The following is an 18,695-nucleotide window of genomic DNA, read 5'->3' on the forward strand; positions in this document are numbered from 1 at the left end:
CCATGAGTTTGCTGTGTACTTCAATTGCAGATGTATCTCTTTTTGCTTCACCTTCAATATTGGAACTATCTTGAGGTATAGCTAATTGTAGTACAAATTATAACATTACTTACAATTTACATATTAATTACATATTTATACCCCCAAAGTACTGGAACATAAAGAAATTGTTTTTATTTTATGGTCTTTGAGTAACCAACATTTACTAGAGTTTCAATTTCAAATGAATTTCTCAGGGCAGGGAATACCATTCCATTATCATACAAGTCAGTACACTGTAATGACATGACAAGCAAGCCACAGGTCATATATGTTTAAAGTAGCAACTCACGTTTGTGACTAATGCTGAGATTTTTTTTTTATAAAACTAAATCAAATTATCCAAATAGTGTAAGTTACAGACTGAATGAAATTACGTTTAGAAGTTTGGGAAATATGATAAAGACGCATAATATCTCAACTTAGATGTACTGTTTGTGATCTAACTTAAAAGCCCAATTCACTTTCCCCAGAAATGTGTTTATTGGAGGTGTCTCTATGCAAATGAGTCTTGTTAATCACTTGCATAGCCTATGTTTACAGAAATTCACAGTTTATTTACAAGCTGGTAGAACTAATACCCATATTAAGCATAAAAGTATATAACGAGCCAGTCTGAATTGCTTCCATAGAGCACAGACCTGATCTGCATTAGGCATTCTGTAATGACAAGCTAATATGAAACGTGTTAGAAAGTGATGTGACATTGACCATTTCTTTGAATTACGTTCAACAATAGCGTTCATCTGAAATGCAGAATTAATGTATATCCATTTGCCACCTTCGTATCATTGAACTACAATGTCACGTATGCTTAGAATGCTGTCAAGATCACCATGGTCAACCATAATAAAATATTCACTGCACAGTGTTCACACTTTCACTCTCATAAATGCTGCTACTGATACCTGGCAATAGTAAAGATGATTAATTTGAGATGATGTATCACTGCATGTGAAAACCTGAAGACCGACCACAGTCAATTGTAACGCGAAATAAAACTGCTATATGCCGACTAGTGTACATTTCCTAATGTGTGCAAGGCCGGTTAGACAAGGAAAGTAGGAACTTGTATTATATAAAAAAAGAAACATTTTAGTCATTTGTTCACCCACTGTGAAAACTAGATTTAGTAAAAAAAAAAATTTTTTTTAGAGAAAACAAAAATTGTCACAATTTAGCTATGGGTTGGCGAGTGGGCACACCAGTTACGACATGAATTTGCCATTTTCTTAAACAACTGTGCAAAAGTCATTAAAAAGCCTGTAGATTAATTCGTACTGCATCACATGTAACATTATTGGTCCGTCATCGGCAACTCTAGAGATCGTCTGATCCAAGTCTCATTTTTGTTCCATTTACTGTCATATGCTGCGTTATTTCCAGAATACGCTCTTTATATTATCAGCCAGTAACAGTAAACAATACTAATTTAAAACACAACCAGGGATGTTTCTGGCTTGTACTCTCTGTGGCGACTTCTTAAATTTACGAACACGATTTTCATTGTTTTCGTTGAATCAACTGTGATAATAAGAAAAGCATTAGGAACTGTGTAAATGTTTTTGGAGATTTGATGACGCAACACAATTCAGCGGCCCAACATCACGTGACATTGATTGACAGCAGTTAATTATTCAAGCTTGGTAGTGTGTCTCCATTTCCGATTCGTGTTTTTGACATTTATCTAACAAAATCTCAATTCGTACACTATTTATTGTCATAAATACTATATATAATCACTGCTGTGATATTCATAGTCACATATGTCTACTTTGGCATGACATAATCGACCTGTAAGTTTGAGAAAATGCGTCTTTACTGGAGCTTTGTTGCAGCTGTTTACTACAGCGTGACTTTCAAGGAAATAATCCCCATTGTTTAGAAGTGTATTTATAGTGTACCTGGGCAGTTCGTGGCTTACAGCAAATTACGATAAACAAGATTTAGGAGACTCTGGGTTTGGTTTGACACATGTGCAAACCATTATCAATATGAAAAGGATCACAGGATTTTGAGTATGACCTACAGTTGCACTTCCGTATTTGAAAGAGAAACACCACTGGTTACAATGTCTGGTAAATAAAACACAAACAAGGTCAACCAAACAAGAAGATACCCATGTCAAAAGAGGCAGCCTCAAACTGTTGAACAAGGGTACACAGAATGAAATAGAAGATGAACTGCACTTTGTTATGATATACTCACAATATAAAGTAATACGCCAACAAATCAGACAAGACATTACATTTCCACAAGAAACACAGGATAATCTCAAGAAATTTAATTTCTTGAAGACTTCAAAAGATGATGTAATAATAAAAAAAATTGGCAACTATATTCATAACGCATTTCAATCCAGAAATGAAAATGCCATTTGATATGTAACACTTGCTTTATCCCATTAACAACTTTCTTTCTTTTTGTAGTAGTAGTTATCACAACTAATCTTTTTTGCTATTAACTGATAGAAACATTGTATTTCTAAGGATGCAATAAAGTTATTATTATTTTAACTAGTCCGCATTTGATGAAAATACTGTCACGGTGGAAGATTTGTGTGAAACAGTATTACTAAGGCAACTTGAAATTAAATCAAAGAAAGCTTAGAAAAAAACTCGTGTGTGCTGAGAGTATTGGAGACGCATTAAAAATTAATTCAAAATTACTTGTATTTGAGATATTGAAAAGCTAAAAACTAATTATGCAAATAAGGTAATTAATATGAACAGATATGAGTGTAAAAATAACAAGCCATACATGGAACAGTCCCCGTTAGTTATCAAATTTAAGATATAAAGTTTTGTTTATAGTAATATAGCTGGAATATAAACATGTCAGGAATATGATGATTGTTTAACATTTAAATGATTGACATTTGTATCTGATTGTCAAATGAGTATTGAGAGATATTGCTCTGGAACAGCATTAATTAAAAACAAAATCAGCCATTATGAATATATGTATAATGAATATATAAAATTTGAACATAGTCAGTCAAAGCATGTCAGAGATATGGCTCTAGAAGCCCATTCATTAAAACAAAATGGCCACTAATCAGCAACTCAGAATCCGATCTAAAAAATAAAACAAGTTTTTTAGCACAAAAATAGCGACCATTAGGCCACTTTGAAAAGGATCGTCAAACCAATATATCCGTATATCTGTGACATGATGTATAATGAATATTAAAAATTTGAACATAATCAGTCAAAACAAGTCAGACATATGGGTCTGGAAACCCATTCATTAAAACAAAATGGCCACAGGACAGCCATTTTGAGTCTGATCTGAAAAATAAAATGACGTTCATCAGGAACCCGTAATGTCTAATGTATATATCAATTTTGAACAAAATCCATCTGTAAACAGCCGAGAAATGCTTGATTTTTATGATTTTTTAGCACAAAAACGGCCGCCATTCAGCCATTTGGAATCAGATCGTAAAACAAAATGATGTTCATCAAGGTCCTATAATGTCCAATGTATATACAAGGTTTGAACAAAATCCATCTGTAAACAGCCGGGAAATGCTTGATTTTGATGATTTTTAGCACAAAAATGGCCGCCATTCGGCCATCTTGAATCAGATTGTGAAACAAATTGACGTGCATATGTATGATATCATGTATGATATATGTGTGAAGTTTGATTGTGATTGGTCCGGGCATTTCTAAGATACAGGTCCAGACGCACACACAGACGCACGCACGCACGCACGGAGGTCAAAACATGTTTCAATGAAATGTGATTAGAAACAAAAAATTATGAATTATAATGCTAATTAGGGAATTAATATGAACAGATTTTAACCCAAAATTTATCAAGCCTATTGTCCTAGAGCATTTATGTACCAAATTTTATTAAAATGTGATAATCAGTACTTGAGATATCAGTGTGAAAGTTGAAAATTGGTTAATTATGTAAATTAGGTGATTATTATGCATAAATATTTACCAAAAACATATTGGATCTCTGCATAGTCCTAGCTTCATTGAAATGTGATTACCGATAGTACTTGAGATATCAGCGGAAAAAAAGATCAAAGAAAGCTTAGAAAGAACTCCCATGTGCTGAGAGTATTGGAGACACATTAAATATAATTCGAAATTACTTAGCTGAAAACTAATTATGCAAATCAGAAAATTAATATGACCAGATTTGAGTGTAAAACTAATGAGGTCTGCGCAATGTAACAGAAAATCTATGTCTCCAAGTTTAATTGAAATGTGATTAGAACCAAAAAATTATGAATTATTATGCTTATTAGGGAATTAATATGAACAGATTTTTACCCCAAACTAATTAGGTTTGTACATTGTCCTAGAGCATCTTTGTACTAAGTTTCATTGAAATGGAATAATTAGTACCGTGAAAACTCCAAAATTTCGACCCCTCTAAAAATTCGGCCGCCTATTTATTTGCCGGGGTTCGGTGTTTTATTTACCTCCAAATTTTCGACTCCACTAAGAATTGCCGACTCATTCTTATTCGAAAATTGCGACCAGTTTTAGTTTTCCCCCAAACGAAAAAAAAACCGATGTGAGCGTTCAAACGGGACCTTCCTCGAAGGCATGAATCCGGGTTTCTGATTGACTGAGAGATTTTTATTTTATTGGTAACGAAAATATATTCTAAATAAATGAAGTTTCAAATAAAAACGAACACAAAAATCTCGGCATGCTGTGTTTCTGAATTGTTGATTATTACTGTACTCAGTAGTGATTATAATAATGTACACAAAATAAATTTGTTGAATGGTTATGAAATACAAATAAAAGTCAACTTAGTTTCATCGTAAGCGAATGATTCCGGTCTCGTATAAACGTTTGATGCTGTAGGATATCCGCCATGTTCTCTTAGGTCAAATAGGTCAAATCGCTAATTAACCAATCAAAAAGCTGGATGATGCCAACGTGTTCAAATTACCATAGCTTATTTAAATATGTTAATGTTATTGAACGCAATGCGGAAGAGATTGGTGTTGTAGTACGATATTTTGGCTTGGATTTTGATGCGAAAACGGCATGATTTTTTTTAAATAAAAAAATTAGTTGTTTTTAAAAAATAAACTGGTCATCTGAAGAATAATTTAACATTGTTCACAGTGATAACAGCTCATTCTCGAAAGGAAGCTTACCCGCTCACGCTAGTCACCATAAAAATCATACACGTGTACTCTTGAATAGACAGACGTCAATGACTACGGTAAAACTTACTCTATTTTAGCCGGCAGGATTGATTGAAATGTCCAAAAAATGACGCCAAAATACACCTTAAAAGTCCCATTTTATTTTCTTAAATCCCATTTTATTTTTTAATCCAAGGGCGAATTTACGGCAGAATTTGGTCCCTCAAATAAGGGACACGTGAGCTTTGATTCTAACCGGATACATTGCACTGGGTCGGGGAGATAGTTTGCTAAACTTCCATGTATCTTTTGTCCAATGGGTACCTGTACTTCGAACATTCGCAAGTTTTCCTAGGTAGTGCGAGACAGCTTTGTCTTTTGACCTATTAGTTTTGTGCTGACCTCTTCTCCGCGTCTTGATGTTTTGTTTTGCTTGTCATAATACTCACTGATTGATGACTTTGTTTAGATTTTGAGTTACAACTCGGCCACGACCTTTGCTTTTACCGTGAAACATGAGGAAGTTTACGTCAATTGACGGACATTGCATTTTTTAAAAACTAATGAAGCACACTGTCTATCATCCCCATTTTTTCATTTGCTGATTTCTATTCTGAAAAATTCGACCGTCCGAAAATGCACCTTAATTTTGACTCTAAAAACACGTCACATTTCTAACACCAATTATTTAAAACCGGTCGAAATTTTGGAGTTTTTACGGTGCTTTAGATATCAGTGTGAAAGCTTAAAATTGGTTAATTATGCAAATTAGGTAATTAATATGTACAGATTTTAACCCACAATTATTCAGGTCTGTCTATTGTCCTACAGCATCCATGTACATTCATTGATATGTGATGTATAGTACCTGAGATATCAGTGTGAAAGTTGGTTAATTATGCAAATTAGGTGATTAATATGCACAAATATTTACCGGAAACTAATTGGGTCTGCATAATTCTAGATTCATTGAAATGTGATGATTAGTACTTTAGATATCAGTAGAAAAGCTGAAAATTAATTATGCAAATTAGGTAATTAATATGCACAATTATTTACCATAAAACTAATCAGGTCTCTGCATAGTCCTAAAGGATCTATGTACCAAGTTTCATTGAAATGCGATGATTAGTACTTGAGATACCCGTGGAAAAGCTGAAAATTAACTAATTATGCAAATTAGGTGATTAATATGCACAAATATTTATCGAAAACAATCAATCTCTGCATAGTCCTTGAGTATGTAAGTACCAAGTTTCATTGAAATGTAATGCTAACTACTTATATCAAATGCTGAAAATTAATTAATTATGCAAATTAGGTAATTAATATGTACTGATATTACCATAAAAACTATCAGGTCTGTGCAGTGTCGTATGACATCTATGTACCAAGTTTCATTGAAATGTGATGATTAGTACTTGAGATATCAGTGGAAAAACCGAAAATTGACTAATCATTATGCAAATTAGGTAATTAGTATCCACGGATTATTACCAAAAACTAATCAAAACCTAGCATTAGTTCAGAGCATCTATGTACCAAGTTTCATCAAAATCCAATGAGTGGTTCTTTAGATATCAGTGGAACAGTCATGGAACCACTAAAAAATAGCTAATTATCATGCAAATTAGGTAATTAATATGCACGGATTTTTACCAAAAATTAATCAAATCTGCGCATATGTTCAGAGCATCTATGTACCAAGTTTCATCAAAATCCAATGAGTGGTTCTTTAGATATCAGTGGAACAGTCATAGAACAGCTAAAAAATAGCTAATTATCATGCAAATTAGGTAATTAACGAGCATGGATTTTTACCAAAACCTAATCAAATCTGCGCATTGGCCCAGAGCATCTATGCACCAAGTTTCATCAAAAACCGATGTATGGTTCTTGAGATAGCAGTGGAACAGTCGGACACACATACACACACACACATACACACATACACACATACAGACACACTAACTGCAAAGACTCCCATTTTGTGCTTCGCACATGGGAGTCAAAAATTAACTAATTATGCCAATTGGATAATTAATATGCACAAATATTTACCAAAACAATCAATCTCTGCATAGTCCTAGAAGATTTATTGAAATGTGATGATTGGTACTTGAAATATCAAAAACTGAAGATTAATTATGCAAATTAGGTAATTAATATGCATATATTTTCATTAAAACCTAATCAAATCTGCGCATTGGCCCTGAGCATCTATGCACCAAGTTGCATCAAAAACCGATGTATGGTTCTTGAGATATCAGTGTAACGAACACACGCTCACACACGCACACATGGCAGTCAATAATGCAGATGGGTTTTGAACCTGTCGATAATTATGTGATAACATTGGACATTCGATAACTAGATGTCTCATTGCATTGCACACATTAGTAGCAAACGGGTCATGAAAGAAGATGTATCAAGTCCCACTCCCATTTTCATTGTTTTTTTTTATCCAGTTCATGCATCGCCACAATCAAGAATACCAGATTTTGCCTTGTTTAACAACTATCGTATTGGCTAGTATCAGTTTTTATTGTATGTGATGACATGTTCTGTGAAGATTCATATTCAAAGCATGTTTTACAGTCCACCAAAGCAAGTAATCAGTGTTTTCGCCTTGAATTCAAAACAAGCGAGCCTCATGTCCTTGCCTTATGTCATAAATTCCTAGATGGAAATTTTTTTTCTACAATTAATACTACAACAATGTTGTTTGCAGATATATTACAAGTTTAGATTGAAAAAAAAAATGTTGTTTTGTTTTCAAAGTAACTGGATCTAATGAATTATTCAAGTCATTAAACAAATTAAAAAGCATTGGGCTAATGACACAACCCTGTCTAACTCGATCCCTTGGTCGTTTCAAATACTTTTATTCTTGAAACATATTTTTAAACATATTTTACCATTCATACATGTACCATTATTAAGTAATTTATAGAAAAGTTCCTCACTCCAGATTTTATCAAACTTTTTTATGACAGTCTATGAAATATGAATACAATTTTCCCCTTTGATTTCAAGTACTAGTATTTGTTGACCATAGTTTTCAATACAAATATCTGATCTGTAGCATGGTATCCCTTACAGAATCCTGCCTGATTATTAATTACACTACATAAAGTTTTACCTACACAACTAGAAACAGCTATTCCTCTATAATTTCTTGGGTCAGTTTTGTCTCCTTTCTTGAGGATATGAGAGATAATACAAATATTCCAAAGATCTGAATAAATACCCAGTGGTGGCAGCAGAGGATGTGTTGTCCCCTTGAAAAAAGTTGGGAGGCATCGCCCCCTCTAAAATCAAGCTGAAACCTTTGTGTCAGAAAAATTTGCTACTCAAAATGCAGAAAATAACGTTTCAGAGGGTCTAGATCTCAAAATTCTTAAGCGGAGCATGCCCTAAGGTTGCGCCTACTGCGCAAGAGATGATGAGCAGATCACGCCTCTCTATGCAAAATGTTGTGCAGCCACCTATGATACAAGAGTCTAGGATTATATTAAATAATTTATGTAGTGGGTGAATTAAGAAATCTGAAGTGTATTCAGATAATTCTGGACAATAACCATTATATCCTAATTTCTGTTTGGATATATCTCTATTTAAATTATAATTGTTAAAATCTCCTTTACTTAAGATTATCTGTTTTTGAAAAACAGTATTATTATTGTCAGTAGTATTATTATTTAATTGTTCATAGAATTCTTTCCATTTTCATGGGGAAATTGAATTAGATTGATATTTTTTTTTAATCTTTTAGTTTATTGATTATTTTCCAAAATTGTTTAAAAATACATTTGGTCAAGATACTTTATCTAAAACTAATGTCCATGTCAAACAATTGCAAAACATTCCAGCTTTTACCAGGACCACATCCATGAATAAATCATGCCTTGTGTTGTTAAGCAAAGCCATTTTGACCTTGTTCTCACATTTACTAATCCTATGCCAAGAAGTTCAGAGTGATAAATTACAAATATATCCAGGATATCCATACCCCCACTTTCATAGAAAAAAAGTGAGAACTACTTGTTTCAACTTAATACAACCCAAAATAGTAAACTGCCCTTATTTGAATGAATTAATGCCATTATGAAGTTTAACACTTACTTTTTGCACTGCCAGGTACCTCACTGCTCACATTAGAATATGCATCTTCTGCTTCTGTAGATTAATCAAATTAAAAAAATAAGAGCATTTATCATTTTCTGATCAAATGCCAGTTACTACTGTTACGACATGTGAAACCAGGTAACACTCGCAGAATACCAGCCAAGAGAAATGCATATGAAATACATTTAGTCAAAATACTAAAATTAATGTCCATGTCAAACAATTGCAAAACATTTCAGCTTTTACCAGAACCACAACCATGAGTAAATCATGTCTTGTGTTGTTAAGCAAAGCCATTTTGACCTTGTTCTCACAATTATGTGTATGTGTATGTGCTGTAAAATGTATTTGTTGTTGAAAATTGTGTGTGTGTGTGTCACATTCTAAGGGTTTTAATACCTGTCTACAAAAGGCTATGTACACCACCATTGTTCTAAATAAAAACGCCCTTACACGACTATGACTATGTAAGTGTAGCATTGTAACGTAATATCGTCTGATTAATTCATGACAACATAGGGGCTATCACTCAAAAAATTTCTGGGCTTTCTGGGGAGTCAAGATTCTTGCTTGCGTGTCCTGTGCAAAGCTGTGTTCCAGAGAGATGCCGATCTGCAAATTTTATGTGTACAAATGAAAACTGTTTTTTTCACTTTGTGTCCTAAAAAAAGGTCTTGTATGAAAGGCAAACATTAGTACAGATTTTGTATTCGACTCTGCCGGGCTTGTTAATTCATTTTCAGTAAAATCTCTAATTTAAGCATCATTTCAATCATTTCTGACGCCTAAATGTAATTCAAATTTAGGTTTTTCCATAGTCATTGACACCTATTCAAGTGTACGGTTTATTGTGGCTAGCGTGATGGGGTAAACTTCATTGCAACAATGAACTGTTATCACAGTAAAAAAATCAATGAAGCTTAGAAAAAAACTCCTGTGTGCTGAGAACATTGAAGACACATTAAAATTAATTCAAAATTTATGATTTAATTTTTTCAAACGAGAAGCTTGGCAATTAATAGTTATCTGCTATTTGAGATGCACAAAATGAAAAAAATGTGATTCACATTATCAAAATTTATACATACAGAAAATACATTTGATTTTTTATCCACGGTTTTTAGTCTAATTCCAGAGCACCTCTGATGAATTCAATTTACAAGTTTGGTTTAGATTTCAGAAATGGAATAATAACAGATAATCAATATGCATGTTTATCAACATTAAACTTATCATGTCTGTGGATTACCTCAATGAACCAAATGAAATAATTATTCAAATCAAGAATTACTATGCTAAGATTTAGGTCTGTATTTGTTTCAGGGCGCACATGTAAAAAGTTTCATTATGTGATGATTAATCCTAACTAAATTAGTGGAACGCTGAAAAGAAAATTATCATGCAAATTAGGTAATTATCATTGATGTGTATAAACTTAAAACTAATTAGATTATCGCATTGTGTTAGAGTACATATATATATGTACCAAGATTCATTGAATTAAGATAAGTATACATATTGTCACAGACCATCTATGTACAAAGTTTCATCGAAAAGTCATTAGAATTAAAAAATGACAAATTATTATGCAAATTAGGTAATTAATATGCACTGATTTGAATTCAAAACTAATCAGGTCTGTGCATTGACCTAGAACATCTTTGTACCAAGATTCATTGAAATGGGATAATTATTACTTGTGATATCAGTGTAAAAGCCGAAAATTAACAAATTATGCAAATTAATTGCTTAATATGCACACATTTTCATCGAAAATTAATCGAGTCTCAGCATTGTTCTAGAGTATCTATGTATCTATGTATCAAGTTTCATTTAAAAATAATTAAGTAATAGTACTTGAAATATCAAACTGTGATGTGAAAATTGATTAAATAGGCAAATTAGGTTGATTACCGGTAATTAACATTTCACATATACGTCTCTGCATAGTACTATAATAGATTTATATAATTAATAATATTAATATAATTAGATTCATACAGCATATCTGGTCTTGACTAATGATACAAAGTGTCGTACAATTCGAAGTGTTGCTCATAGTTTAATAAGTATTTAATTATCCAGAAATACACTAACAATATTTAATACTTGTATTTACTATTAGAACCACCATTTAGACCAATCACGTGCCAATGATCAGCATTTGGGTGAACGGTTGGCGTATTCAATAAGCGAGCAAGCTGAGTAAAAGCGATAAACATGCAATCAATTTCCAGTAAAAAAATACCACACTGTTGGAAGTGAAATGCAAAGGGATAAAAGAGGGTTTTGGAGAAAGGAGTAATTTAGGAGCAAATTTATTGTTTTACCTTCAATTTTACACCAACCAGAAATATCAAATCTAAATGTTTCAATTCCATCAGTCTTTATGTGTTCCTCTATGAATGGTTCATCAAATACACTTCTGACTGTGGAAGATTTGCCAGCACCACTTGCTCCTAACACCATAGCACGCCCTCGATACATTACTTTCTTTCCACTTGATAAATCAACTGAAACGTTAGAAACAGAAATGTGTGTTATGAGGGTGTATATTTATGGTAACATTTATGTGTTAGTACATGCATAGAGTTTTAATGCTATGACATCTATTGGTACAAACTAACTAATTACAACACAAAAGTAAAATAGTGTTGTACAAGCGTACTTTGTAAGGCATTCATGATTTGAATTAAATCAATCAACAAATTCATGCCAAATATATGACTATCAAAACTTATAATTAAAAATTCACAACTATGTTAATGACATTTAGATCACATACTATAAAATTAATTAGTTTTGCAAGAAAATAAATTTCAAGCTTTGTTAAACATAATAATTAATTACCAAGCTAACTAAACCCATCTAGTTGCCATAAAATGAGTTCACTAATCATTCATGGCAAATAATACAGACTGAGGAATATTTACTTACCTATGAGTGTTATTCCACCAGATTCAAGATATTCACTCCTACCTACTTCATTCTCTGCACAAACTCTGAAGTAGTATATATTGGAGGGGTTAAGATTTTTAACAACATAAGATGTACCATCAGATGGAATCTGATCACTGATTGTGGTCCATTCTGTCTTTGTACTATCACGTTGCTCAATGATATATCTGATTATTGTACTGCTGTCATCATACGAGCGGTTCCATGTAAGCTTGCAGGACTGCATATTGATAGAAATCACATTCAGGGGACCCTCAGGTTTGGATGGTTTACTAAGTCCTAAACAAAAGTAGCATGCTTTTTAAATGAATGAACACTACACTGCAAAGTAATGCATGTACAATAAGATTGAAAAATGGTATACAAATGAGATGGAATGTATTGGGATGTAATAGTGTAATTGAGAAGGATAGACATACCCAATCCAAAATATCTTTAGAAGACAGAATCTGTAAGCAATGCTGCCAGATCAAATTTGAAAATGAAGAACATTTCTTCATGGAATTTACCAAACAGAAAGACAAAGGTCACAATCTGCGCATATGTCACAATCACTAACTTTGAGTGGATGACTCCAGGGAAAAAGGAAGGAAACTAGCCTAAAAACAATGACAACAACCACAGGAAAAAATGAGACCGATACAACAGAGAGGAAGGTTGATGAGATGCTAACGACGAACAAAAAACTTGTGGAGTCTCAGGACCGCATTATCCAAGATGGCGACCTCGAGAAAGCCATGAAATTCGCGGAAGATCAGAGATCAGTGATAGTCCTTAGACTGTTGTTCTTAATCAGAAACGAAGTCTCGAAAATCAATCTGCAACTCACAGAAAACAACCAAGAAAGTATCGGACATTGAGGTATATTTAAACCGGATGAGTGATCACATCGATGAAGTCGAGAAAAGTCTAGACAATAAAGGAGCTAGAAAACAGAGTGAAGACAAGTCATGAAAGACATAGCCTTCGCTAGTTGTCATTCTAAAGTTGAATGGACATAAATTGGCAAACATGATTTCTATGGCGTTTTCAAGTTTATAGCACTCTTCATCCAGGTCAGCATTATTCTCAGCAAAGAAACCAGATAGTACCAAACCAGTACAACAGATAAAATGACAAGGAAGTATACAAATCAGATCTACAAATATGTAGAGTCAGTGTTGTGTCTGTTTGGATAAACTAGTTTGTGGCCCTGGATTAGTTTCAATATATCTAATAAGGACAAGATTACTTCTCATACAACAATGATACAATCAGAAAAATATTATCAAGTTTTTATTATCATACATTAATATTAACAAATCGTGTGAAATTTTATGTACAGAGAAACACATATTTATGCTTTGGTTGACAGCACTTCTCAAAGTAAAAAAAAAGAGGACCTGCAAAACTTTATACAATTGTCAGACACTCAGCGAATAGTAACAGTATGTTTTTGTAATACATGCAGTTCCAGTGGCTTTGCTTTCTGAGAAAAAATTCGGCAGGACTCCAGAAGATGTACCTACACTTTATGCAAATTTATTCATGACGTAGCAGTCTCTGTGCTCATGAATATTCATTAATTCGTGGATCAATACATTCTAAACGGGGCAATATATTATTTTTGGGGGAAGAGTTAGAAAGGAGGATTAGCAATCCTTAGGGGTCAATACAAAAAAGGGACCCATTTTGAGAGCTGTCTGTTGTTGCACATGACTTGCAGCTGTCAACTGTCTTCACACTTCGACGACTCCTTGGTTTCCACTGGCTTCCATGTGAGGTAGTATTCTTGTGTTCTGTTTTTTCTGACTTGAGTTCTTGATATACAGAAGTTGCTGTTTATGTTTTCAACGTCTTTCATATCTTGTCTTGTAGGAGTTTCCAGTCCATGATTTGAACTTCCAATCTTTGAGTGCCCAGCGCACTGTCTTGTCCACTGTACCACGAGTATTTATGGGAGCACTGTTCTCACTAGCATTCAATAATGGTACTAACCGTACTGGATTCGAACCAGCGATCTCTCACATTGCTGGCATTGTACATATCCACTGAACCATGTGGGAAATACAACATATTTCTATTATTGAGTTACAATTGTCCAAAAAATTGACAATTTTGTGTTTTTACTTGTGTAAACTATATGCGTGCCATAACCAGTTAGTGTACATCTTGCCAATTGGGTGTTTGCCATTTGCGTTGCCCATACCTGACCCGACCCTAATGCCAAGACACGTTCCTGTTAATAATTCCGTTGCCCATATCTGAGCCTAATCCTAAGACACGTTCCTGTTAATAATTCCGTTGCCCATATCTGAGCCTAATCCTAAGACACGTTCCTGTTAATAATTCCGTTGCCCATATCTGAGCCTAATCCTAAGACACGTTCCTGTTAATAATTCCGTTGCCCATATCTGAGCCTAATCCTAAGACACGTTCCTGTTAATAATTCCGTTGCCCATATCTGAGCCTAATCCTAAGACACGTTCCTGTTAATAATTCCGTTGCCCATATCTGAGCCTAATCCTAAGACACGTTCCTGTTAATAATTCCGTTGCCCATATCTGAGCCTAATCCTAAGACACGTTCCTGTTAATAATTCCGTTGCCCATATCTGAGCCTAATCCTAAGACACGTTCCTGTTAATAATTCCGTTGCCCATATCTGAGCCTAATCCTAAGACACGTTCCTGTTAATAATTCCGTTGCCCATATCTGAGCCTAATCCTAAGACACGTTCCTGTTAATAATTCCGTTGCCCCTATCTGAGCCTAATCCTAAGACACGTTCCTGTTAATAATTCCGTTGCCCCTATCTGAGCCTAATCCTAAGACACGTTCCTGTTAATAATTCCGTTGCCCCTATCTGAGCCTAATCCTAAGACACGTTCCTGTTAATAATTCCGTTGCCCATATCTGAGCCTAATCCTAAGACACGTTCCTGTTAATAATTCCGTTGCCCATATCTGAGCCTAATCCTAAGACACGTTCCTGTTAATAATTCCGTTGCCCATATCTGAGCCTAATCCTAAGACACGTTCCTGTTAATAATTCCGTTGCCCATATCTGAGCCTAATCCTAAGACACGTTCCTGTTAATAATTCCGTTGCCCATATCTGAGCCTAATCCTAAGACACGTTCCTGTTAATAATTCCGTTGCCCATATCTGAGCCTAATCCTAAGACACGTTCCTGTTAATAATTCCGTTGCCCATATCTGAGCCTAATCCTAAGACACGTTCCTGTTAATAATTCCGTTGCCCATATCTGAGCCTAATCCTAAGACACGTTCCTGTTAATAATTCCGTTGCCCATATCTGAGCCTAATGCCAAGACACGTTCCTGTTAATAATTCCGTTGCCCATATCTGAGCCTAATGCCAAGACACGTTCCTGTTAATAATTCCGTTGCCCATATCTGAGCCTAATCCTAAGACACGTTCCTGTTAATAATTCCGTTGCCCATATCTGAGCCTAATGCCAAGACACGTTCCTGTTAATAATTCCGTTGCCCATATCTGAGCCTAATCCTAAGACACGTTCCTGTTAATAATTCCGTTGCCCATATCTGAGCCTAATCCTAAGACACGTTCCTGTTAATAATTCCGTTGCCCATATCTGAGCCTAATCCTAAGACACGTTCCTGTTAATAATTCCGTTGCCCCTATCTGAGCCTAATCCTAAGACACGTTCCTGTTAATAATTCCGTTGCCCATATCTGAGCCTAATCCTAAGACACGTTCCTGTTAATAATTCCGTTGCCCATATCTGAGCCTAATCCTAAGACACGTTCCTGTTAATAATTCCGTTGCCCCTATCTGAGCCTAATCCTAAGACACGTTCCTGTTAATAATTCCGTTGCCCATATCTGAGCCTAATCCTAAGACACGTTCCTGTTAATAATTCCGTTGCCCATATCTGAGCCTAATCCTAAGACACGTTCCTGTTAATAATTCCGTTGCCCATATCTGAGCCTAATGCCAAGACACGTTCCTGTTAATAATTCCGTTGCCCCTATCTGAGCCTAATCCTAAGACACGTTCCTGTTAATAATTCCGTTGCCCCTATCTGAGCCTAATCCTAAGACACGTTCCTGTTAATAATTCCGTTGCCCATATCTGAGCCTAATCCTAAGACACGTTCCTGTTAATAATTCCGTTGCCCATATCTGAGCCTAATCCTAAGACACGTTCCTGTTAATAATTCCGTTGCCCATATCTGAGCCTAATCCTAAGACACGTTCCTGTTAATAATTCCGTTGCCCATATCTGAGCCTAATCCTAAGACACGTTCCTGTTAATAATTCCGTTGCCCATATCTGAGCCTAATGCCAAGACACGTTCCTGTTAATAATTCCGTTGCCCATATCTGAGCCTAATCCTAAGACACGTTCCTGTTAATAATTCCGTTGCCCATATCTGAGCCTAATCCTAAGACACGTTCCTGTTAATAATTCCGTTGCCCATATCTGAGCCTAATCCTAAGACACGTTCCTGTTAATAATTCCGTTGCCCATATCTGAGCCTAATCCTAAGACACGTTCCTGTTAATAATTCCGTTGCCCATATCTGAGCCTAATCCTAAGACACGTTCCTGTTAATAATTCCGTTGCCCATATCTGAGCCTAATCCTAAGACACGTTCCTGTTAATAATTCCGTTGCCCATATCTGAGCCTAATCCTAAGACACGTTCCTGTTAATAATTCCGTTGCCCATATCTGAGCCTAATCCTAAGACACGTTCCTGTTAATAATTCCGTTGCCCATATCTGAGCCTAATCCTAAGACACGTTCCTGTTAATAATTCCGTTGCCCATATCTGAGCCTAATCCTAAGACACGTTCCTGTTAATAATTCCGTTGCCCATATCTGAGCCTAATGCCAAGACACGTTCCTGTTAATAATTCCGTTGCCCATATCTGAGCCTAATCCTAAGACACGTTCCTGTTAATAATTCCGTTGCCCATATCTGAGCCTAATCCTAAGACACGTTCCTGTTAATAATTCCGTTGCCCATATCTGAGCCTAATCCTAAGACACGTTCCTGTTAATAATTCCGTTGCCCATATCTGAGCCTAATCCTAAGACACGTTCCTGTTAATAATTCCGTTGCCCCTATCTGAGCCTAATCCTAAGACACGTTCCTGTTAATAATTCCGTTGCCCATATCTGAGCCTAATCCTAAGACACGTTCCTGTTAATAATTCCGTTGCCCATATCTGAGCCTAATCCTAAGACACGTTCCTGTTAATAATTCCGTTGCCCATATCTGAGCCTAATCCTAAGACACGTTCCTGTTAATAATTCCGTTGCCCATATCTGAGCCTAATCCTAAGACACGTTCCTGTTAATAATTCCGTTGCCCATATCTGAGCCTAATCCTAAGACACGTTCCTGTTAATAATTCCGTTGCCCATATCTGAGCCTAATCCTAAGACACGTTCCTGTTAATAATTCCGTTGCCCATATCTGAGCCTAATCCTAAGACACGTTCCTGTTAATAATTCCGTTGCCCATATCTGAGCCTAATCCTAAGACACGTTCCTGTTAATAATTCCGTTGCCCATATCTGAGCCTAATCCTAAGACACGTTCCTGTTAATAATTCCGTTGCCCCTATCTGAGCCTAATCCTAAGACACGTTCCTGTTAATAATTCCGTTGCCCATATCTGAGCCTAATGCCAAGACACGTTCCTGTTAATAATTCCGTTGCCCATATCTGAGCCTAATCCTAAGACACGTTCCTGTTAATAATTCCGTTGCCCCTATCTGAGCCTAATCCTAAGACACGTTCCTGTTAATAATTCCGTTGCCCCTATCTGAGCCTAATCCTAAGACACGTTCCTGTTAATAATTCCGTTGCCCATATCTGAGCCTAATCCTAAGACACGTTCCTGTTAATAATTCCGTTGCCCATATCTGAGCCTAATCCTAAGACACGTTCCTGTTAATAATTCCGTTGCCCATATCTGAGCCTAATCCTAAGACACGTTCCTGTTAATAATTCCGTTGCCCATATCTGAGCCTAATCCTAAGACACGTTCCTGTTAATAATTCCGTTGCCCCTATCTGAGCCTAATCCTAAGACACGTTCCTGTTAATAATTCCGTTGCCCCTATCTGAGCCTAATCCTAAGACACGTTCCTGTTAATAATTCCGTTGCCCCTATCTGAGCCTAATCCTAAGACACGTTCCTGTTAATAATTCCGTTGCCCATATCTGAGCCTAATCCTAAGACACGTTCCTGTTAATAATTCCGTTGCCCCTATCTGAGCCTAATCCTAAGACACGTTCCTGTTAATAATTCCGTTGCCCATATCTGAGCCTAATCCTAAGACACGTTCCTGTTAATAATTCCGTTGCCCATATCTGAGCCTAATCCTAAGACACGTTCCTGTTAATAATTCCGTTGCCCATATCTGAGCCTAATCCTAAGACACGTTCCTGTTAATAATTCCGTTGCCC

The 18,695-nt window shown here is 35.5% G+C and overlaps 1 long non-coding RNA gene across 1 annotated transcript; it reads right to left on the reverse strand.

The window, feature by feature from the left end:
* On the reverse strand, positions 1 to 11,664 carry LOC144362321 (uncharacterized). The gene is made up of 3 exons (XR_013422564.1): positions 11,629 to 11,664; positions 9,296 to 9,349; positions 1 to 81 (listed from the first exon to the last, which is right to left on the reverse strand). It is a non-coding gene; the product is annotated as an uncharacterized LOC144362321 (long non-coding RNA).
* Positions 11,665 to 18,695: the final 7,031 nt, after the last annotated feature.

The sequence above is a fragment of the Saccoglossus kowalevskii genome, chromosome 21, assembly GCF_978046115.1.
Source record: "Saccoglossus kowalevskii chromosome 21, keSacKowa6.1, whole genome shotgun sequence".
In the NCBI taxonomy this organism is placed as follows: Eukaryota; Metazoa; Hemichordata; class Enteropneusta; family Harrimaniidae; genus Saccoglossus; species Saccoglossus kowalevskii.